This window comes from Humulus lupulus, chromosome X (genome assembly GCF_963169125.1).
Source record: "Humulus lupulus chromosome X, drHumLupu1.1, whole genome shotgun sequence".
Classification (NCBI taxonomy): Eukaryota; Viridiplantae; Streptophyta; class Magnoliopsida; order Rosales; family Cannabaceae; genus Humulus; species Humulus lupulus.
The window spans coordinates 165,890,201-165,916,158 of record NC_084802.1 but is presented as its reverse complement, the minus strand read 5'-3'; positions in this window follow the sequence as shown (position 1 = coordinate 165,916,158).

Below are 25,958 nucleotides of genomic sequence, written 5' to 3'. Positions count from 1 at the left end.
TTGACTTTGTAAAGTTTTTAACCATAGGTCTTTAAATAGGTAACTATTTATGTTCTTGGGGGGAGTTGGTTAAGGTATTGAAAGAGTTTTGAAGGACTCAAAGCTAGTAGAAACATCAAAACCTAGAGCATGAACAACAAGAGGTAAAAAGTTTACTTTTTATGGTTGTTATTGTATGGTTTTTATTTTTAAGTATTATTTTGAATATTTAATGCTTAAAGTTTCTTATTGGTGATGTAATAAGGCTATGGTAGTTGTTCTATAATTTTTATGATGCTTGTGTGTTGATTTTTGAAAATAGGGACCAAAATCCCTAAGGGTTTTGGTGAGAAACCTAAAACAAAATACAAGTTTTGAACTGTGACTTCCAAGGGGTCAAGCATTCACTGTATATTGATTCTATCAAATTTAATTGTACTGTGATGTTGTTGAGATTGAGTACATAAAATTGAGCTTTTGAAACACTAATTTTTTTAAAAAAACTGAGTGAGTTATGTTGTTTCAAAGTTTAGGTAAAAAACTGTTTTTTCGTATTCTTAATTTCGGGACCAAGTTTGGACAGAAACTGTATAGGGAAAATGAACCCCGTTTTTTCTAAAATTTGGTGACATAATCTTGGTATAATCTAGTATTCCACTGTAAAATTTGATAACAAAATACTGAATGGCATACCATAAAAAATGCTCCTTTTGACCTAAGATTTTACAAAGGTCAAAATGGCATACCAAACATGAAATTGGGAAATTTTGATAACTATTGGGTATGTAAATTTCATGTTACGACCAAACAAAGTATGTAAATAAAAATGTGAAAAATATGGTTCACAGTTAGAGTAAAAAAAAAAAAGATTTTGGAACACAAGTAAAAAAGTAAAATTTTGCTTATTGCCAGATAAAAACTTGATAAGTCTTGAAAACATATTTTGACCTAAAATACCACTTTCAGTTTAGTGAGAATTATTTTTATTAAAGAATTTTTATTGTTTCTAAAAATAGAATAATTAATTTATTAATAAGATAATCAATTAAAAGAGGGTTTAAAACCCTATATTTTCAGAAAATAATTAAGTGAATTATTTTTCTAGTAATTAAACTTGATTAATTGACTTCGAAAAAATTAACTAGTCAAGATGAGAAATTTTTAACAGTTTTCCTAATTAACATAAATTAGGCAATTTTCTTAAAAAGGTTTTTAGAGATTAAAACCTTAAGAAAAATAAAAGGAAAATTAAGAGTATATTGTATGAATAATTACAGTATTAGCTAAAACCTTAAGAAAAATAATTAAGGAATTTAATTAGTATTTTTGGGATAAAATACCGGCTAAAATCTTTTATATATTTTTCCGACTGTTGAAAGTACGGGTTAATAGCGGAACTTTTAAAGAATAAATTTTTTAGCGGATTGTGGGAAAATACTATTGTGATACCCGAGCCTAGGTATCGGGACCATAAGGTAGGTCTCCCCGAGACTTAGGGTTTAGTCTCAAATATTTTTGTATGTATTTCCTTAATGGGTTTAAAATCAAATAGGGATCTTTAATCCTTACAAATGATTTTTAAAATGACCAATCTACCCAAAATGATAATAATGAATTATGAAGTGCCATAATTAAGCCGAGTATACTGTATGAATAATTACTGTATTGGCTAAGCATAACTGGATTATACATTGGATGGTGAAATCTTGCTGATAGGATAGGACTCCAAGTAAGTCAACTTCTATTGTGTTGCTGCAGCATGAAACGACTATTGTATTGTATGTTAGTATAGAGACACATGCACATATGTACAATATCGTAGAAAGTTTGCTTAGAGACGTTGGTCTAGTTGGTGCTAATTCAGAAAATATGACCGTTAGATATCCGTCATATTCTAGACGGCTGATCCCCGTCACATTGCTTGATTTTATTTTTGTCTGGTTCATTACCGAGAGGAGTGGCAAAGAGGTGAGGATTGCTGGTTTAAACCTAGGGGCGCCAAAATGATTGGGACCTATGGGCCCTCATTCTTACTTAATTAGTGAACGGTTATAACCCGAGCAAGTGCTCTGATAAGTTATTCCTGGATAGTAGCCGTGAATTTGGCCATTCAGTGAGACTGCCTAGAGATATTAGTGGTTGCCAATTTTGAGTGAGGTTGAAAAACCTAGCAGCAATTGCTCACCAGCGTCACTGATTAACATAGCAGTCTCTGTAAAAAACGTGTAACTTTTATTACACTCTTGGAAAAGTAGTGATGCCCTATGTAACTTGATTGTTAACCTTGTGAGGTTTTACTCTGGGATAAGTAGTGATTCCTTAGGTAACTTGATGGTTACCCTGTGAGGGATTTACTCTTGGATAAGTAGGGATTCCCTAGGTAACATGATAATTACCCTTGATGGGGACATTTACTGGCTAGATCTTAGTGTTGAGACTCGGTTCTTTCTTACAGATTAGCATTTATGCTGGAGGGCGTGTCACCCAAATTGTTGGAAGTTGTCGAGCGTTGTTCTCGAATTATATTGTGATATATTTTATCTACTTGCTCTGGGATTTTCTGAGTGCAGGGATTTATTTGTTGATAAGAAATAGTTGTGGTATAATACTTGCTCTGGGATTCTCTGAGTGCAGGAATTTATTTGTTTATATGAAATAATTTGTTATTGGTTATCAGGCATGACCATAAGTTTGTCAGAACGCTTTTGCATTGTTGAAATTGATTGTGTAGGGTCCACATGCATCCGGAACCCTAATTCCCCGCATGTTTTTTTTTAAATTTGAACTCACTAAGTGTTTTTGCTTAACTAGGTTTTTCTTGTTATAGGTAAGAACAAGGGCATGGTAAAGCAGTGAGTGCTGGAGTCTACCTTGCGAATGTACATGTGGACCGACCTTTTGGGAAGCCATTTTACTTTTGGAAATTTTGTGTTATTTTCCTAAACTAGGTTCACTCTACTCTTTATAAAATATGTTTGTATTAAATTTTAAGTATGGCCATACGACTTTTAAAAAGTATTTTATACGGATTTTTTAGACTTTTGGTTAAATGAAAACATTTATATTTCTGCATTATCGAGTCTTAAAAATCCAGGTCGTTACAGTTGGTATCAGAGCTCGAGGTAAGCCAGTTCTATAGACAACCCAGATGTACATTTCACAAAGATAAACTGACACTCACTGTAAGTATTGTCTTTTCATATATGTTTCCTTTGCTTTCTTTTATTTACCTCAATTCTATGAATTGTAGGTTATGGTCAATATACCTGAGATAGGTGACCTTGTGATAGGAAACCTACCCATGATCCCTATGCGTAGGATCAATCACTATAGAATCTTTAACGATGAGAATCTTTGACACATCGAGTATGATCAACAACATCGGCGTGTCATTCGACAATGGACTCATTACATGACAGAATTCCTTGATAGAGCCAACATACCCGAGCGATGGAGAGTGCGATATGCTAGCACTTATTTCAGAGGCTCATCACAGATATGGTTTCATCATAGACATTGGAGGCTGGATCGCGACACGTGGGATGACTTCCTTATGCAGATTGAGCTATCGTTTGGGCCATGGATTGACCTATCTCCGTGGTTGATAGCATACCTCGAGGCAGAGGAGGATTTGAGAAGCCGGATGAGGATGCCGACATAAAGCTGGATATCTTGATGGATAGCCTAGATTAGGTTAGGTTGTGAGAGTCTTGTTGATACTTTTTGTAAAGACCTTATAAACCAACTAGGCTGTAGGACTTTGGTGTAGTTGTAGTAGGCAGATGTAGAAACCCAACGTGTAGTTAGGGTTCTCTTTTTGGATTGTCGTTCTGCTAACTAAAATCCTATGGGATGATCTTTCATTACCATTTTGTATTGCTAGGTTATATCTATAACACCCCATGTCACTATGGTTACTTCCTGGAATGACGACTGGCCCTACAAACCAACACAAGTCTTTGTAGCGTGCTTTGTCCTCACTCGCACGCTTCCTAGGAAAACTTCCCAAGAGGTCACCCATCTTGAGATTATTCCAGGTCAAGCATGCTTAACTTTGGAGTTCTCAAGTGATGGGCTCCTGAAAAGAAGATGCTTCTTGTTGGCATAGGTAGTAGCCATCAATCCATTTAAGCCCTCTTCAACTATGTAGTCCCATACCTACTCAGTCTTAGAATCATCACACTTGACCTTCCCCAGGAGATGTTGGATTGGACAGCTTTTTACCAGGTCTTTCCCTTTACGGATCACGGCATTCTGACTCTCACAATATCCTTGAATATTATGACTACCTATTTTGAGTCGAATCATTATGGTTCTTCTTTCTTGGTTATGAGCAAAACTGGTATGCTCATTTATTGCTAGGTTAGTATTCTTCCTTACTATACATTGTGGTATAAAGACATGTGATGGTGCCTAACACTCGTGCTAGGGAGGTCAAGTTATTAATCAACCAGACCTAGCCGAGAGAGCGGTCGTTGACCGAGATGCAGGTCATGGTCGAGGCAGAGGAAGGTTTCAAGACCGAGGACAAAGAGTATAATTGGAACCAAATCTGGCAACTCAGATAGAGGATCTTTGACTTTGTGGCAGCTATCGAAAGGGAAAAGGTAATTTGTGTTGGTATTAACTTCTCGTCCCTATGCACTTAAGAGCTTTTTGATTTTAAATAAAACAAAAATGGAAAGGACAAGAGCTCAGAGAGGAAGGGGTGTTCCTTGCTAGGGCCACACTGCACCTACTGCTAGAGCTCAGAATGTGCCTGCCGCTAGAGCTCTAACCCAAGCTACTAGAATTCGCGAGATAGCTGAGCAAATGAATAATCTACAAAGGCTAGTGGAGACGCAGAGAGCCCAAATTGAAAGAGGGCAAAAGAGACAGGAGGACTCTGATGCCCTCCAAGTTGAAAGGTTTAATACCTTTTATGGGACGACTCCCCATGCCACCTAATAATGCTAAAAATAATGAAGTACCACCCACAAATGACGAAATACCACCTAGAAAAAAAATTAAGAACAGAACCTTGGCTTGCAAGGTTGTCATTGAACCACCTGTACCGACAATAGAAGCACCAAGAGTTGCCCGAGTGAAACCTATATCAAAAAGATTCGGTAATCAGAATCCACCTATATTCCAGGGGAGCAGTGACCCATCAATGGCGAAGGAATGGATCAGTATTTTCGAAAGGATCTTTGACTTCATTGGAACTACCGAGAGAGAGAAGGTAGTTTATGCGACCTATATGCTGAGAAAAGATGTCTGCATCTGGTAGGACGCAGCCAAGAAAGGGCATAATGTTGCCGAGATGGAATGGCTAGAGTTCTTGACCTTGTTCAATGGCAAGTACTTTAGTAAGGAAATGATTGAGAACAAAGTGAATGAGTTCACTAATCTGAACCATGGAACGTCAAGTGTGCAGGACTACGTTCGAAAATTTGACCAGCTGTCTAGGTTCGCGAAGAACCAGGTGAACACTGAAGAGAAAAAGACCTGGAGTTTTATAAAGGGCCTACGAAGAGACATTGCCAGGTATGTAGACACTGGTAGAACTGGCCTAGACACGTTGCTGAAGCTGTGAAATGGGCTCTTTGGAAAGAGTCTTGGGCCATGTCAGACAAGCCAGAACCACAAAAGAACGAAGATAGGAGATACACTCCCAACAACCCTGGAAAGTTTCAGGCCAATCAGAATGGCCCAAGGGGAAAGTTCAACCCGAGGTTCAGCCAAAACTCTGGGCGAATGAACTATCCAAGAGGCACAAGGCTGATTTTTGGATGAAATAACAAAAAGAAAAGGGAGACCTCCCAATCAGGCAATGGCTAGTCCCAACAAACAGCCAAGACGTGAGTTTGAACAATGGCCACTATGCAACAAGTGTAACCGACGCCATTGAGGCGAGTGTGTTGTATGTTTTAACTGTGGAAAGCCAGGACACTTTGCTTAAGTGTGTTGAATGCCAGCCAAGGGCAACGGAAATGACTAGCAGAAACAAATTGGAGCTTCGCCTCGAGTTTATGTGCTTACGCAAAGTGACAAAGGAGTAGGACCATCTGATATGGTGTCAGGTCAGATTTCTATTGCCCAAACCTCGGCATAAGCATTAATGGATATTGGTGCATCACATTCTTTTGTATCTGCATCCTTTGTTGAAATATAAAACAGATTGCCAGAACCTAAGCCTGTTATTTGTGGGTTATCTTTGCCTTCGGGAGAGGATATGTTTGTGCGAACATGGTTTAGAGTCGTACCAGTTTGGGTTGAAGGTCATGAGCTGACGGTGGATCTGTTAGTCTTGGACCTACATGAATACGACGTCATATTTGGGATGGATTTGTTAAACAGATATGGAGCCGTTATCAATTGCAAGGGTAGAAAAGTGGTCTTCACCCAGTGGGAGAAGAACCATTCGAGTTCAAGGGTACGTCAAGAGAAAAGAAGTGTCCCATGATTTCTGCGATGAAGGCGAAAAAAATGTTGGTTTTCTGGCAAACATAGTGGATAAGGATAAAGAGAAGGGCCAACAACCGTCTGATGTACCAGTTGTGTACAAGTTTCATGACGTATTTCCTGAAGATCTCCCAGGGATTCCACAAGATCGAGAGATGGTGTTTGAGATAGAACTAATTCTGGGAACTGCGCCGATCTCAAAGACACCTTACAGGATGGCGCTAGCTGAACTCAAGGAGTTGCAATCACAACTGCAAGAGTTACTGGACAAGAAGTTTATAAGGCCAAGCCATTCTCTGTGGGGAGCCCTGATCTTATTTTTGAAGAAGAAAGACAACTCGATAAGAATGTGCATTGACTATCGGGAGCTGAACAAAGTGAAGAACTAATATCCATTGCCTAGGATTGACGATCTTTTCGATCAACTACAAGGAGCGTCAGTATTTTCAAAAATAGACCTGTGATCAGGCTATCATAAGCTCAAGGTTAAGGAGATAGATATACCAAATACGGCCTTCAGAATGTGCTACGGTCACTACGAGTTCTTAGGGATGTCCTTTGGACTAACCAATGCACCTGCAACATTCATGGATCTCATGAATCACGTATTTCGTGAGTATTTAGATAAGTTCGTCGTCGTGTTCATTGACGATATTATAATATACTCGAAACGACAAGAAGAGCATGCAACGAATCTGGGACTGGTCCTTCAGCGTCTACGAGATGAAAAGCTTTACGCTAAGTTTTCGGAGTGCAAATTCTGGCTAGAGAACGTTAGTTTTCTGGGGCACATAGTGTCGGGAGATAGAATTTCGGTAGATCTCGCCACGATAGAAGCTGTTAAGGAGTGGAAACCTCTGAAAAATGCTCATGAGGTTAGAAGTTTTCTTGGGTTAACGGGATATTACCGGCGATTTGTGGAAGGATTTTCCAAAATATCTGCACCAATGATTGCCCTCACTCGCAAAAACATCAAGTGTGAATGGACTGACAAGTGCAAGAAGAGTTTTCAGGAGCTGAAAACGAGATGGACGACTGCCCCAGTGCTGACAATCCCTAATGGCACAGATGGTTATACTATTTATAGCGATGCCTTAGGCCAGGGTTGGGAGTAGTGCTGATGAAGCATAGAAAAGTAATTTCTTATGCTTCTCGACAGCTAAAGAATTACGAGAAGAACTATTCCACTCATGATCTGGAGCTGGCAGTAGTGGTTTTTGCATTGAAAATTTGGAGGCACTACCTTTATGGGATACACTGCGACATCTACATTGATCATAAAAGCCTAAAGTATTTCTTCACTTAGAAGGAATTGAATATAAGACAGCATCGATGGTTGGAGCTGTTCAACGACTATGACTGCGACATTCTATACCACCCAGGAAAAGCAAACAAGGTGGCATATTCATTGAGTCAATAGCCAAGTGCTTATGTGATGATAGTGAAAGAGATTTCGCTGCAGTTACGAGCCGACCTTGCTACCTTGGATTTAGAGATAGTAGTCGATCAATTGGTTAACCTCTCTATCGAGCCTACCATTACAGAAGATATAAAAGGTGGGCTGTTAGTCGATCCTTGGGTTGAAGGATTGATATACGAAGTGAGGAACGAGGGGTGACCAGGATTCCATATCTTCGAAGATGGAGTATTGGGGTTCAAGGGCCGAATATGTGTTCCGGACGATGATGAGATCAAGAAGCATATCTTTTTCGAGGGACATAATGCTCCTTATGCCATTCATCTGGGTACCACGAAAATGTACCAAGATTTGAAGAAGTACTTTTGGTGGCTTAGGATGAAAAAAGAGACGACTGAATATGTGGCACACTGCTTGACTTGTCAGCAGACAAAGGTCGAGCATCAACGGCCAGCCGGATTGCTACAGCCCTTAGAAATTCCAGAATGGAAGTGAGAGATGGTCACTATGTACTTTGTCACAGGTCTACCAACCACTCCCAAGGGGCATAATGCCATTTGGGTTATCGTAGATATGCTGACTAAGTCTGCTCATTTCTTGCCGATCAAGGTAACTTACGGTGCACATAAGTTAGCAGATATTTACACTGCAGAAATAATGAGACTGCATGGTGTACCCAACTCCATCGTGACAGACATTTTACCTCGACATTCTGGAATAGAATCCACACGAGGATGGGTACTAAACTGAAGTTCAACAATTCATTCCACCCACAAACAGACGGCCAAAGTGAATGAACAATTCAGACCCTGGAAGATATGCTAAGATCCTACGTGCTCAACTTTCATAGGTCATGGAAGGATAAGCTTCCACTGATAGAGTTCTCTGACAATAATAGCTATTATGATTCAATTAAGATGGCTTTTTATGAGGCTTCGTACGGAAGGAAATGTCAATCACCGATTCATTGGATTGGATGAGGTTGATTAGATTACCGAGGACATCAAATAGATAAGGCAATGCTTGCAAACTTCGGTTGATCGACAACGCAAATAGGCCGACCGACGTAGGAGACCCATGGTGTTTGAGGTTGGCGATAATGTGTTTCTAAAGGTAGCTCCGCAACGAGGGGCTATGCGGTTCGAGAAGAAAGGAAAGCTTAGCCCAAGGTTCGTTGGACCTTTTGAAATCACAGAGAGGATCGGGGAAGTAGCTTATCGTTTAGCTCTTCCGCCCGCCCTGTCTAAGGTGCATGACGTATTTCATGTATCCTTGTTGAGAAAATACATGTGCGATCCCTCGCATGTACTCCACTATGAGCAGCTGAGTATTGATCCTCAACTCATCTATTGGGAGAAGCCAGTGATGATTCTAGACCGAAAGGAAAAAGTGTTGACGAACAAGATGGTGTCGTTGGAAAAGGTGCAGTTGCGTAACCATGGCATTGAAGAGGCAACCTGGGAAACAGAAGACAAGATGAGGGAGTTGTATCCTCATTTGTTTTATGTTTCCAGGATGAAACCTCTATAAATTGTAGGTATTGTAACGTCCTGCGTTTCGGGTACCTTGAAAGGACTCAGGTCGGGATTGTTTTCCTCGAGTTAAGAATATTATTTTAAATAATATTATATTTCTTTGAAATTTATTTCCATGAGTTATTACTACCCAAATTATGAATTTGTGTTTAAAAGTCAAGATAAGACTTTCGGTCTTGAACCAACACAAAAATCTTCATCGAGCAAAACTCTCGGAAAATAAAATGAAAAACTATGGCAAATATATTTTGGGCATAAAATACATTCACAAAAATTAAAGTTTAGTAAAAAATAATAAACCCAAGGGAAAATGGAAATTTTAGGGCGTTTTGTGTTAAATTCTTAATTTACCGAATTAGGGAATTTTATTCCATGAATGGACCATAGATTAAAATTTACTGTGTGATTAATTAAATTAAATGTAATAGACATTTAATTTAATTATTATGTGTTATGTTTTGTTTTTAAAACTTAATAAGAGTGAAAAATGTTATAGGAAGTCAAATTGGATTTTTCTTCTTAGGAAATATTTATTAACCTTTATATATATATAAAAAAATATAACCACATATATAAACAAAGGGTGGCCGACCATGTTAGGGAAAAATATTGGGTAGACCAAATTAATTAAGTTTAATCCCATTTTTAAATATTAGGGTAAATAGGCAAGTGCATAGTAAAACGCTCAAGTGTTTTTAGGATATTATAGAGAAGTCTATACCCTTCTAACCCTCCAAAATTGACCACTCTCTCTCACTTTCACTCTCATCTTTTTTTAAAAACTCTCTCTCAAGTTTTCTCTCCATCTTCAACCTCATGAACACTAAGAAGGCTTGGAAGCATTAAGCTTTGGTCTAGGATGGGTTTCCCTAAGGTAAAGTATCGAAAAACTTGACTATGTTAAGTTTTTAACCATAGGTCTTTCAATAGGTAACTATCTTTGTTCTTGGGGGCAGTTGGTTAAGGTATTGAAAGAGTTTTGAAGTACTCAAAGCTAGTAGGAACATCAAAACGTAGAGCAAGAACAACAAGAGGTAAAAAGTTTACTTTTTATGGTTGTTATTGTATGACTTTTATTTTTAAGCATTATTTTGAATATTTAATGATTAAAGTTTCTTATTGGTGATGTAATAAGGCTATGGTAGTTGCTCTATAATTTTTATGATGCTTGTGTGTTGATTTTTGAAAATAGGGACCGAAATCCCTAAGGGTTTTGGTGAGAACCCTAAAACCAAATACATGTTTTGAGCTGTGACTTCCAAAGGGTCAAGCATCAACTGTATACTTATTTTATAAAATTTAATTGTGCTGTGATGTTTTTGAGATTGAGTACATAAAATTGATCTTTTGAAACACTCAAAAATATTTAAAAATGAGTGAGTTATGTTTTTTCAAAGTTTAGGTAAAATACTGTTTTTTCGTATTCTTAATTTCGGGAGCAAGTTTGGACAGAAATTGTATAGGGAAAATGACCCCCGTTTTTTCAAAAATTTGGTGGACATAATCTTGGCATAATCTAGTATTTCACTATAAAATTTGGTAACAAAATAATGAATGATTTGAAAGTTATTAAGTGGCAAAATTTTGAAAAATTAAGGACTTGAAAATACGGTCATTTTTCCTCATTGTTGGAAAATAATTTCACCTATAAAAAATCCTCCTTTTGACCTAAGATTTTACAAAGACCTGAATGACATACCAAAAATGGAATTGGAAAATTTTGGTAACAATTGGGTAAGTAAATTTAGAGTTATGACCCAACAAACTATGTAGTTAAAAATGTGAAAAATAGAGTTTTCACACTTAGTGTAAAAAAAAAAGTGATTTTGGAACTTAAGGTAAAAAGTAAAAATTTTCTTATTGCAAGATAAAAACATGGTATGTCTTGAAGAAATATTTTGACCTAAAATACCACTTTGACTTTAGTGAGAATTAATTTTATCAAAGAATTTTTATTCTTTCTAAAAATAAAAGAATTAATTTATTAATAAGTTAATAAATTAAAAGAGGGTTTAAAACCCTATATTTTGAGAAAATAATTAATTGAATTATTTTTCTAGTAAGTAAACTTGGTTAATTGACTTCGGAAAAATTAACTAGTCAAGATGGGAAATTTTTAACAGTTTTCGTAATTAAGATAAATTAGGCAATTTTTTTAAAACAATTTTTAGAGATTAAAACCATCAGAAAAATAAAAGGAAAATTAAGAGTTTGTTTTCTTGAAAAAGAATTAAGGAATTTAATTAGTATTTTTGGGATATAATACCGGCTAAAATATTTTATATAATTTACCGACTGTTGAAAGTACGGGTTAATAGCGGAACTTTTAAAGAATAAGATTTTTAGCGGATTGTGGGAAAATACTATTGTGTTACCCGAGCCTAGGTATCGAGACCATAGGGTAGGTCTGCCTGAGACTTAGGGTTTAGTATTAAATATTTTTGTATGAATTTCCTTAATGGGTTTAAAACCAAATAAGGATCTTTAATCCTTACAAATGATTTTTAAAATGACCAAAGTGCTAAAATAATAATAATGAATTATGAAGTGCCATAATTAATTCGAGTATACTGTATGGATAATAACAGTATTGGCTAAACATAACTGGATTATACATTGGAGGGTGAAATCTTGCTAATAGCAAAGGACTCCAAGTAAGTCAACTTCTATTGTGGGGCGCAACATGAAACGACTATTGTATTGAATGTTAGTACAGAGACACATGCACATATATATATTTTCGTAAAAAGTTTGTTTAGAGACGTTAGTCTAGTTGGTGCTGATTCAGAAAATATGACTAGTATATATATATATCATATTCTAGACGGCTGATCCCCGTCACATTGCTTGATTTTATTTATATCTAGTTCATTACTGCGACGAGTGCCAAATAGGTAAGGATTGCTGGTTTAAACGTAGGGGCGCCAAAATTATTCGGACCATGGGGCCCTCATGCTTACTTATTCAGGGAACGGTTGAACCTAAGCAAGTTCTCTGATAAGTTATTCCCGGATAGTAGACGTGAATATTGGCCATTCAGTGAGAGTGCCTAGAGATACTAGGGGTTGCCATGTTTGAGTGAGGTTGAACACTCATAGAGTAACATAGAAGTCTCTGTAAAACCGTGTAACTTCAATTACACTCTTGGATAAGTAGTGATGCCCTAGGTAACTTGATGGTTACCCTTATGAGGGATTTTCTCTTGGATAAGTAGTGATGCCCAAGGTAACTTGATGGTTACCCTTGCGAGGGATTTACTCTTGGATAAGTGGCAATGCCCCAGGTAACACGATAGTTACCCTTGATAGGGATATTTTTTTGCTAGATCTTAGTGTTGAGACTCTGTTCTCTCTTACAGATTAGAATTTATGCTGTAGGGCATGTTATGCCCGAATTGTTGGAAGTTGTCGAGCGTTGGTCTCGAATTATATTGTGATATATTATATATGCTTGCTCTGGGATTTTCTGAGTGCAGGGATTTATTTGTTGATAAGAAATAGTTGTGATATAATATATCTGCTTGCTCTGGGATTTTCTGAGTGTAGTAATCTATCTGTTTATATGAAATAATTTGTCATTGGTTATCAAGCATGACCATAAGTTTGCTAGGACACTTTTGTGTTCTTGAAATTGATTGTGTAGGGTCCATATGGATTCGGAACCCTAATTTTCTGCATGCTTTTGTTTTAAAGTTGAACTTACTAAGCGTTTTCGCTTACCTAGTTGTTTCTTGTTGTAGGTAAGAACAAGGGCAAGGTAGAGCAGTGAGTGCTAGAGTCTACCTTGTGAATGTACATGTGGACCGACCTTTTGGGAAGCCATTTTATTTTTTGAAATGTTGTGTTATTTTCCTAAACTAGGCTTACTCTACTCTTTATAAAATATGTTTGGATTAAATGTTAAGCATGGACATACGACTTTTAAAAAGATTTTTTTTATATGCGTTTTTTATACATTTGGTTAAATGAAAACATTTATATTTCAGCATTATTGAGTCTTAAAAATCTGGTTCGTTACAATTGACAAGGTTTTCCAACAAGCCCTACAAGGAGCTCTAGGAACTCTGAATAGTTGTTTGAACAACCAGTTACATTTACATACCATCAGTACTAATATTATTATGTTAGCAATGATGAAAGAAGTAACGGATTAGTCCTTCTACTACAGGGATTATTTTTTTTGAAAGAAAAAAAAGAATTAAGAAATATTCATGGTAACCATTCGAGCCGATGAAATTAGTAATATTATCCATGAACGTATTGAATAATATATTAAAGAAGTAAAGATTTTAAATACCGGTACTATACTCCAAGTAGGCGATGGCATTGCTCGTATTTATGGTCTTGATGAAGTAATGGCAGGTGAATTAGCAGAATTTGAAGAAGGTACTATTGTACCCTAATTTTAGCACGAGTTGCTCACTCAGCTCAGGTACAGCTTGCAAATAAATATATGGAGAAATGACCATGGAAATGATATCTTTTTATTATCCACGTAAGCATCCGGTGTTAGGAGTCCTTGGTTTAACCCAAGCTATAGACATGAAAGTTGTGAAGCACGAGCTCATGATATTGAAATGGTTGTCGAAGTACGAGCTCGGAGAGATATCCAGCTCATGATAATTCAAATATACTACGTACTCGCGGATCCCCAAAGACTCAGGTATTTTTTATATGATTATTTATGCTGGGGAAAGTTCCTGGAAGAATCCTGAGTAACTGGGTGCAACGAACGGTTTTTGGGTTTTTCTGAGAAAGAAGAAGGATTCAGAAATACAGAAGAGAGGAAATATAGAAAATTTTCAAATGAAAGGTGGTGAAACCTGAAAATTGCCTACCCTATTTATACGTAAATGATATAAATTAATTTGAGCCATCCGATTTGTTTAATACAAGATCGAAAGGCCATGGTTAAAATAATAAAAAGGTGGCAAAAAGGTTACAAGACAATTATTGCAGGCCTCGAAACCCGAACAAATACCAATTATGGTATACCACTTGTCCAGTACTTGATTATTGGGCAGACATGGTTTAATGCAGCAGAATTCTAAAAGTCCCTACTGTGTAGGTCTGAAGGTGACGACATGAACCAAGAGCCGGGACTTGGGGGGGAAATGTTGTACCCTAATATCAGCACTAGTCCTCCACTCAGCTCGAGTACAACTGGCAAATAAATATACGGACAAATGACCAAGGAAATAATATCTGTTTATTATCCACGTAAGCAACTCCGGTGTTAGGCGTCTTGGGTTTAACCCGAGCTATAGACATGAAGGTTGTGAAGCATGAGCTCATGATATTAAAATGGCTGCTGAAGTACAAGCTCAGAGAGTTATCCAGCTCGTGATAATTCAAATATACTGCGCACCCGCGGAACCCTAAAGACTCGGGTATTTTTTATACGATTATTTATGATTAGACTGTCATATTTAATATCCCAGATCTTAGGAGATCATTTATTTCATGATCAAATCATATCCTAGTATAAATGGGAATTCTTTGTGTTAAATGTAATAAATATGTAAATCCGTGATTGACTCACGCGGTTACCCAAACCTGTCCACGAAATTTCTCTATAAATACTGAGAATATTGGACAAGGAGAGAGGATTATTCTGTAATACTGAAACTCTGCCCAAATAGAGAGAGAAACAAGAATAATATAGACTCGTGGCCTAGGTGGATTTTAACCATTGAACCATGTAAAAAGATTTGTGTTCTTGTGAATTCATTTCATATTTCGATTTATTATGAAGAACTAATCAACATTAATATTTCTGAAATACACTATTGGTGAAAAACTGCGTCAACAGTTTGGTGCTTTCGTTGAGAGGACAGAATTAGTGCTTTCATCAAAATCCCAATCAAATCTCATCATGGTGGTCACTCGCTCAATGCACGACAATGAGATAGAACTGCATGGTGGGCAGGAGGCCCATCATACCACTGTTTCAAACGAGCATGCCCCTGAAGTTCAGCAACGTCTGGGAAAGCAACCGACGGGTCACAGCAATACTGGGAGTTCAGCGTCATTGGCACTGAATCCAAACCCAGACTACTTAACTGCAGTTGAGTTGGAAAATATCCAGTTAAGAAGCCATCTTGCTAAGGAAAATAGGAAAATAGAGGAGATTTTGGCTCGGTTGCCCCCTCTTGCAACCGATGTTAATGTCGGAAAGAGGCAAAGTGGGTCTCATAAGTCCAACAGGAATAACCGATCCAAACCAAGTCAGTCAGTCAGAACTGCCACCCCAAGTTCTATACCAACAGCGCAAGATCACCAAAATGCTCAACCTGGTGGTCCTCAAAGGGTTCATCAGCACGTTAGTCGATCGATTAGAACTGCGACCCCAAGTTCAGTGCCTCCCTCACATGCGCTTGGGAATACCCATGGCAACCCACGAGGAGGGGCTGGGATAGGCTCATAAAGATAGAATGATCCAGCTAACCCTCCTACGTCACAATCGGATCGCCAGGCGCAGAGAGCTAGAAATAATGGGGCAGAATAGAGGCAGGATAATTTAGTTCGCCCCGATGGGACAAGTATTCTTCGCAAATAAGGCATCCCCCGTCACCTATTAGACATCCAACACAACCTCGGCCTACGCAAGACATTCCTGCTTATGGAGACAGTAGGAGAAACCATCCTCCATCTACCCATAACTTTGTCCCATGGACAGATGTTGAAAATCCAGTTCCTCAGCCTCAACCACGAGCTGTAAGCTTCACATCCTCATTTGCGTGATCGCCTTATTTTGTAGAGAAGAAATTCAGCTCGAGATGAGGATGTTAAGTCACACTCGTCAAGAAGGAGGTCCTTCCATAGTACGTGATAATGGGAATGCCCCACCAAACCAAGCTCAAGCTTGAAGGGAAAACAACCCATCAAACGCATACGATAGGATGGGAGCTGTTGAACATCCCCAAAATAACCTAGGGACTAAGTTCCAAACCCTCGAGAGGTTAGCCCCGATGGAGGAGCAAATGAAGAAGCTTCTATATGAAAAAGACAAAGATGACATTGGGATGAGATCAAGCTTTTCGCTCCAAATATTGTGGCGGCCACATATCCGGTGGGCTTCAGAATGCCACACTTGTCAAAGTTTGATGGAGATGGGGATCCGTCTGATCACCTTGGGATGTTTAACACCATGATGATGGCCCACAACATCGGACCCGATCCAAGGTTTAAACAATACTAGAGGCATTCGATTAGCTCATGGAAGAAGTTTTCTACTGATTTCAAGAGAGCATTTAGGGCTTCCCAGATAGCTCGGATCAAGGCTGATTCATTGGCTAACAACCTGGCAAACCATTGAAGGCATATCTAAGTAGGTCTGCGAAAGTCGCTACACGAGCTAGAGATGTCGACGATAGCTCCAAGCTCATGGAAATGAGGTTAGGTTTCCTTATTGGAGGCGACTTGTGGCCAGAATTACAGAGGAAAGGAGTTAATAGTATGGATGAGTTCTCGTCACAAGCTCAGAAATGGGTTAACCTGGAAGAGGCGCGAACTTCTGTCGTAGGAACTAGCCAGAACTCGGTCTAAGCTGTTGGAGCAGTAGCTGATGTTACAGCTACGACTCAAACCGTTACCCAAAATAACCAAGGGGGAAATAATAAGAGGAAGGGAAATGGTGAGGGCGACTAAAGCAGAACAAAGAAAAATAAGTCCGGGGAAAAATTCAAGTCTGTTTACGTAACCTATACTGACTTCACGGATACTAGGGAGCGCATCTTCCTAGCCAATTCTACTCGCCTTCCATGGAAGATGCCAGAACCATTGAAAAACCAATAAGCGAAGAGAGATCCTTTGAAGTTCTACCGATTTCACAATGATATCGGTCACAACATTAATGACTATAGACAGCTGAAGGATGAGATCGAGACCCTTATCAGGGCAGGAACTTTGGCCCAATACGCCCGAAATCGAGTGGTCCCTATCAGTCCACTGGACAAAATCCTCCATCAGCACCTGAGGCTCCAATGAATCAAGCCAGAGTTCAAGCGAATCAGGATAACCCTCCTCTGATATAGTGGGAGATTTAGCCACCATTTTGGGATGATCCCATCTAGCAGGCACGAGCAGAGGTGCCTAGAAGAGGTACATTAACGAACTAAAATCCCATAATGGAGTGTAGTTTGTCCGGGAAGGGCAGTTGTCAAAACAACAGCAATCAGAAAAACAACCAATCATATTTACAAAGGAGGATGCTAGTCACATCCAGTTCCCACATAATGATCCTTTGGTAATAACTATTCAGCTTGCCAATTGAAGAGTACGGAGGACACTAGTAGATAACGGGAGTTCTGTGAATCTGCGTTTTAGGTCTACCTTGGGAAAGATGGGGTTATCTGTAATAGAACTGAAGGTGAACTCAATGATTCTATGTGGATTTTCTGGTGAAGGATCGGCTGCCATCAGAATGATTGAATTAGTGGTAACATTGGGAGAAGGCTCGCGACCTATCTCGAAGTTACTCGAGTTCATTGTGATCGACTGTCCAGCTGCGTACAATGCAATTTTGGGCCAACCTGCATTGATGATATTTGAAGCCATAACCTCTATCCGCCACCTAGCAATCAAGTTCCCCTTAGCTGTGGGGAATGCATCGTCAAAGGCGATCAGCTCACTGCCAGGGAATGTTATAGCATTTCTATGAAGGGAAAATCACAACTTGGGCAACAAGCTGTGGCCATAAATGACGGAGGTGAGGAGTCCCAAGAAGTGGAAGACACTTGTGGGATGGAAGAACCTCAAGAAGCAAAGGATAGCGACGTCGTCCCACATGATTACATTGACCCACGAATAGGCGAAGATAAGTCAGAGCTCCAGGGCATTGAGGAGCTCGAGGAAGTAAGTATAGACCCCAAAGAGGCTTCAACAGTTGTTAAGATTGGGAAAAATCTTGATGATAAAAGGAAGAGGGAATTTGTTAATTTCTTACAAAAGAATCTGGACGTCGCCGCCTGGCCACATAAAGACATGGTGGGAAGAAGCCTGAGTGTAATCATGCACACTCTAAACTTGGACAAGAATGTGCCTGCAAAATCCCAAAAATAAAGGCCTTTGGGAATAGTTTGAGCTGAAGCACTGGAGGAAGAAGTAGCTCGACTGTTAAAGTGCTAGTTTATTCGTGAAGCTAAATACCCGATCTGGGTTGCCAATCCCATACTGGTCCCAAAGCAAAACAGGAAATGGAGGACCTGCATCACTTTCTCCGACCTGAACAAAGCTTGCCCCAAGGATTGCTTTCCACTGCCAAGGATTGATCAATTGGTAGATGCCACAGCGGCTCACGAGCTCATATCCTTTGGGATGTGTATTCTGAATATAACCAGATCACGATGAATCCTGCAGACCAAGTGCAGACTAGCTTTATGACCCCAACTAACGAATATTGTTATAAAGTCATGCCCTTCGGGCTGAAGAATGCGGGAGCTACCTATCAGTGATTAGTCAACAAAATGTTTGTTGATCAGATCGGGTGGAATATGGAAGTGTATGTCGGTGATATACTTGTCAAATCCAAGGCTGCCAGTAACCAGGTATCCAATCTAAAAGAATGTTTTGACATCTTAAGGAGGTATGGTATGAGGCTGAATCCCTAGAAGTGTACTTTCAGAGTAGCATTGGGAAAATTTTTGGGGTTCATAGTCAATACGAGAGGGATAGAGGAGAATCCTAATTAAATCATATCACTATTAGAAATTCCCTTGCCCAGGTCACGCAAAGAAGTTCAAAGCCTGACTAGAAGGGTGGGAGCTTTGAATCGTTTTATTTCGAAATCCACTGAAAAGTGCTTGCCATTCTACAACTTGGTAAGGGGAAACAAGAAATTTGAATGGACTAAGGTGTGCAAGCAGGCATTCCTCGACCCAAAAACACACTTGATCGAGCCCCCAGTATTGTCTAAGCCTATGTCTAGAGAGCCTATTTTCCTTTATTTGGCCGTAACAAAAGATGCAGTTAGTGCCACATTAGTTCGAGAAGAAGACCAAGCTCAAAAACTGGTGTATTATATAAGCAAGAGAATTCTCGGAGTTGAATCACGATATCCACTGATAGAAAAGTTTGCATTCTGTCTGATATTGGCTTCCAGGAAACTCGGACCATATTTCTAGCCCCATTCACTCAACGTCATAACCGACCAACCTTTAAGGCAGGTATTGCAAAAACCTGAATCGTCGGGTTGTCTTTTAAAATGGGTAGTTGAACTCAGCCAGTTTGAGATATTGTACGTGCCATGGACCTCAATCAAAAGTCAGGCGCTTGCTGATTTTGTGGCTGAATGCACCAGATTTCAAGAGGAGCTTTTGAAGGAACCGGTGGAAGAGTTGTGGAAAATATTCGTAGATGGATCATCAAACGAGAACAGATAAGAAGCTGGGATCATATTAGTCTCCCTAGAGGGGCATCGATTCCATACAACTCTGAGATTCAAATTCAAAGCATCTAATAAAGAAGTCGAATATGAGGCCTTACTGGTTGGATAGAGAGTGGCGAAGTAGCTCAAAGCGAAGGTCGTCCAGTGTTATAGTGATTCTCAGCTCGTGGTTAATCAGGTGTTGGGGGAGCATCAAGCTCGAGGCACCAAGATGGTGTCTTACCTTGCTAAGGTTAAGGGGGAGCTATTCGAATTCGAGTACAGTACTATTGAACAGATAACTTGCAAGCAGAACTCTAATGGTAACGCTTTGACAAGGCTTGCCACCACCAAGGAAGTTGAGACTTTCAATGTTGTGTCAGTGGAGTTCTTGGAGAGTCCGAGCGTGACAGAAAAAAAGATAGAGGTCGAGATGATCGACACAAGACAAACCTTGATGACCCCCATAATAGAATACCTCACAATGGGAAGGCTCCATGAGGAAAGAAAGGATGCTAGAAAAGTACTCTATCAAGCTCCAAAGTATGTGATAGTGGACGGTACATTATACCGACGTGGTCATTCATTTCCTCTCCTACAGTGTATTGTGCCCGAGGACGCTAAGACCATTCTACAAGAAGTGCATGAAGGCTTTTGTGGAGATCATGCTGGCGGGCAAAACATAGCATTGAAAATATTGAGGCAAGGTTATTTTTTCCCTACCTTAACGAAAGACTCCATCTCATATGTTCAGAAATGCGACAAATGCTAGTGTTTTGCCATAGTTGCCCGAGCAGCTCCAGTCGAGCTAGTGATGATCTCATCCCCGTGGCCATTTGCGCTATGGGGAGTTAACCTAATAGGGTCCCTACCAATGGGCAAGGGAGGAGTTCGGTACGCGGTGGTGGCAATCGACTATTTCACGAAGTGGTTAGAGGCCGAGCCTTTGGCAACCATCACTTGAAAGAGAGTCTTGGACTTTTTGGTGAAGAATATTGTATGTCGGTTTGGGCTTCATAAAAATAGTGTCGAATAATGGGACCAGTTCGATAGTGATCTCTTCACTAACTTCTATGAAAAATACGATGTTATTAAGAGTTTCTCCTTAGTAGCATATCCATAGGCCAATGGGCAGGTCGAGGCTGCGAACAAAACCCTAAAGGCGAGCCTTAAGAAAAGTTTAGACGAGGCCAAATGAGCATGGCCCGAACAGCTCCCACAAGTACTTTGGGCATACCGAACTTCTCACAGAACCTCCACGAGACACACTCTTTTCTCCTTAACTTTTGGAAGCGAGGATGTCCTTCGATTCGAAGTTATGGTAACCACTCACAGACTATAGACATTTAGCTAGGAAGAGAATGATGAATTACTTAACGCATCTCTCGACCTGATTGACGAGAAAAGAGCGGATTCGTAGCTACAGCTCGCCCATTATCAATAAAAAATCAATCGTTACTTTAATTCTAAAGTCAACAGACATGGTTTTGGATTAGGTTACCTGGTTCCCCGAAGGGTCTTTCTGGCGAATAAGGATCCCGAGGATGACATTTTAGGCCCGAACTAGGAAGAACCATATCAGATCGTGGAAGTTTTGTGTGAAGGAACCTTCAAGATAGCTCGGCTGAATGGGGAGATAGTGTCACAAACCTGGAATGCCATGAATTTAAAAAATTATTATCAATAGTATAGCCATCCATTTAAGTCTTAATTATAAAAGCCATTTAATTTAATAACAGATGGATTATTAAATATTTTTTCTTGTTATGGTTGTCTTAGCTCGTGTATTGATGTTTGTAAAAGCAACCAAGAAAGTCTCTACATTCTAGTTCCTTGGGGGGCATATAACCCGAGGTGGATCAAAGTAAGATCGCTAGATAAGTTTAAATTACTTAAAACCCTGGATACAACCAGGTATAAAACTGGCCTAGATACAACCAGGTCCCAAACATAGAATCTTGGAAAATTGAATATTTGCTGGCTTTTCAAGAGCTCGAGATGTAAATAAACCTAGCATGAACTAAGTTTTACTCATTCAAAACCCTGGATAAAACCAGGTACAAAACATGGAAAGTTGGGGAAATTGTTTAAAATCAAGAGCTTTTTAATGCTCAAGTTATCAATAAACCTAACACGAACTATGTTTAAAATATTTAAAATCCCAGATATAACCGGGTCCAAGGCCTGATTCTTAACAGGTATGATATAAATCATCACATAAAGTTTGGATATAACCGAGCTTAAAATATCTATCGCGATCTAAAAATTGATTCCTAAAATCTCGAGTATACCAGTCTAAGAAGTCATAAACACGAGAGATAATAAAGGAAAGATGAATAGATAAAAGAGATCAGATATATAAATTGAAAATAAAATTGTCTTGAGGTGAAAAACCTCGAAGTGAGCCCAAGGGAAATTGTTTACAAAAAATTATAAAAAAAACAAAAAAGAAATTTTTTTTATCACTGAGCTCCTCCAGGTCGCAATGAGGATGTAACCACCTCGCCTTCCTGCTCGCCCGCCGCAAAAGCATCCCCCGTTTCTGACGGTTCTTGCAAGATTCGAGCCTTGAATATTTCAAGGTACGAATCCCACAATGCCGGAGAAATGAAAGAAAAGTTGCCATTCTGGTTAAAGGCCCAGAAATGGTACAACATATCTTCCATAGACGACAACGAGGTCGCCTTGTCTTCTTTGACTGCATCCTCGGCCTCGAGCTGTTTTGTTTTTCCGTCATCAACCTCGCCCTGGAGTTGTGCAGTTTGAGCCTGGAGAGCAGCCAAGGCTATCGTTGCAGCCTGCTCACTTTCCTGGGATAAGGTGAGGGAAAACTTGGCATCATACTCGCTCTTTTGAGCAACTGCAAAGGCAGCTTTAGCGCCTACTCGCCTTCTTAAATAGTGGTTAGGGCAGTCTTGGCGGCATTGGTTTCGGCTTGGAGCTCATCATTTCTAGCCCTCACCTAGGCTATACTGGGATATTGAGCCAGGGCAGACTAAAAAATAAAAATGCAAGTCAGATATATCCTTTGACTCAATAAAAAGAAAGATGTCACCAAGGAAGGATAACTTACTGTGAGGTTCCTCCCCAAGGCTAACTCCATGACGTTCTCCGGGCTCCACTCCTCGATAGTCGTGAAGTCCCTCAAGGTGGCCTTATAGGCGTGCCCCACCACATGGCTCGCCATCTCGTAAAGGAACCACCGAAAGGCTTCAGGGATCTTCTCTAGATTCTGGGGATCTACTAGTATTCAGACAACCACAACTGTGGAAGGAGGAGTTAGAGGATCAGCTTGTATTACTTAATCCCGAGGCGTGAACCGAGGTGGAGGAGGAGGAGGAATACTCCTCTGAGTAATGGAAGACACTGGATCTGTTGAGCTCATGTCTTGCCCCTTCGCAAGGGATTTTGAGACATTTCCCGCTCCCGTGGAGGCCTTCTTCGTAAGTCTGAGCCTCTTCAAGACAGGGCCCGAGCTATTTTTCCCAGCCTAGAAAGCGATACGGAGGTCAGGAGCTCTGGTTTGATCCATCTCTTCGCCTGAAAAGAACAAAAGGGGATTAGTTCTCAAATAAAGTAAAAAAAAAACAGAAACAAAATAACTAAAGATCTTATTCTCCGAGCTGGAGGATGAGTCTATTATCACGACCTCCGGCCTTGGGGCTACTAGAGGAGAAGGATAGTCTACGACTAGTATTTGTTGGATCCTAGGAGGGTCAGGTTCCGATTCTACCTCGGGGCTAGACTCATCTACGTACTTCCTAAATCTAGGGGCAAAGGTGCCCTGGAGCAGAGAAGGCTAGGTCCTATGGTTGGTCCCGTACTCCTCAAAGACGGCAGACCTAAAATTTCAGGTATTATCGACAACAATGGTGCCCTTAGGGTAACTACTGTCATGACGCACCACCAAGTGGTCTACACATTGGAGCAGGGTGATATTACGGTCTGGGTTGTTAAAATAGTGAAGGACGAGCTGATTTGGGTTAAATCTAACTAACCCAAAATCGGCAACAACCCTATCTATTTCCCTATAAGGATATGGGTAACCTTGGCCAGAGGGGCTGGCTGCTGCCCCTGACGTAGCTCGCTCTAAATTGGGTTCTCGAACAGCCTTGGGAATACGCCTCTTTAGTACAAGAGGCACCTCATCCTCTTCCTCGTCCTCGCCTTCGATGGCCGGCAGGGCCTCTTCTATAGAGGGTGGGAGCTCGTGGATCACTGGGAGGGTAGCCTAAGTCCTTAAGGACAACGTCTGGCCTTCGCCAATCAGCTGGCAAGCTAGCATCATGATGTCATTCACGATCTCGCGATAGTCCTTCTCACTGGGGGCAGCCCAGATAATTTCTCATACTGATCCCTAGGGTCATGAACTTCACCGTCCTCGTAAATATGGCTGCATGAATAATAAAAAAAGTTAATACATGCATAATGGAAATATCTTGGAAAGAATAAAATTTCATGAGCTGAGGTTAGAGAATAAAGAACTTATGAGGACGGTTGAAGTATCTTTGTTAACAGTTTCGGAACCCGTTCGACATAAAGAACAAGTCTTTATAATTGTTGGGGTGGCTTGCAAGCTCGATGACCAGAGCAGAATTGGGGAACCTAGTGAGGTAGTAGAACCCGTCACCTCGGCCTCTTTGTTCTGGGCTAGCTTTGAGGGAGAAGAAATATAATATATCTTTCGGAGTGAGGACTGCCCACTCATGCTTCAAAAACAGGTATTTCAGCCCCGCCAAAAGCCTATAAGAGTTTTGAGGGAGCTGAAATGGAGACAACTTCATGAAATTCACAAATTCCATGAAATATTGGTCTAATGGAAGGAAGGAACCTCCCTTGAAGTGTTCGTCACTCCAGGCCGCAATATCATCCTGGAGAGGGGAGCAGCTCCTTTCCCCTTCGAAAGGAGGTCTGGCAATGAGAATTCCAGTTCCGACCTTGATATTGGGGCTGAGCATAATCTTGTTCACCCTCCCTTGAGTAGTGATCTTGGATACGATTCTCTCCGCCTCAAAGAAGGTGTTGGGGTCTACCACCACCTCTTTCTCCCCACTGGGCTGAAGTGGGGAATAGGAGAGTCAGGGGCGACCTCCTTCCCTTTGTTCTTCTGTTGAGCAGACGAGCTGGGTGCGTTTTTCTTGGGAGCCATCAGATTTCCTAACAAATAGAACAACCTAATTAGGGAGCGACATAAGAGGTTTTAAAGGTTATAGCATGGATGTACGGAGGGGAATGTTTTACTTTTGATATGTGAGCTGAGTTAGCCTCGGCCCCATTGCCTGATGTCACGCGCTACCCTAAGTTACGCGCCTTGGTTTCTTAACAGACCCCTGATATTTAGGGATCCGTGTGTTAGAATGTTAGGCCACTACTTTCCTTGGGAGGCAGTTTAGTGCAAATCCACGCAAGATGTGTGACCCCTACGGAACCTGGTTTGGACCCTACAAACTTTTCATCTTCTATATCCCAAATGGGTATTTTCTAAATTCGCCATGAATTACCCAACTTTACCCAGAAATTACCAAGTTTTATGAATGTCGTAGTTCCAAAGATATTTTAGGACCTACTCATTAAATCTATGTTGAAGCCTATTTTCTAAAAACATTTGGGGAGTAACCTAATATTGACTACGGTGAAGTGTGGGTGAGCATGGTGAAGAACAGTAAAAGAAAAATTTCTTCAAAACCAAAAGATGAGGCACTTACTGTATGGTCTTCAATTAAAAGAAGTAAACCTTGCTGGGGAAAGTTCCTGGAAGAATCTTGAGTAACTGGGTGCAACGAACGGTTTTTGGGATTTTATGAGAATCAAGAAGGATTCAGAAATACAGAAGAGAGGAAATATAGAAAAATTTCAAATGAAAGGTGGTGAAACCTGAAAATTCCCTACCCTATTTATACGTAAACGAGATAATTAATTTGAGCCATCCGATTTGTTTAATACAAGATCCAAAGGCCATGGTTAAAATAATAAAATGGCGGCAAAAAAGTGACAAGACAATTATTTCAGGCCTCAAAACCCAAACAGACACCAATTATGGTATACCACGTGTTAAGTACTCGAGTATTGGGCAGACATGGTTTAATGCATCTGAATTCTAAAAGTCCCTACTGTGTAGGTTAGAACGTGACGACATGAACCACGAGCAAGGACTTGGGGGGAAAATGTTGTACCCTAATTTCAGCACTTGTCCTTCACTCAGCTCGAGTACAGCTGGC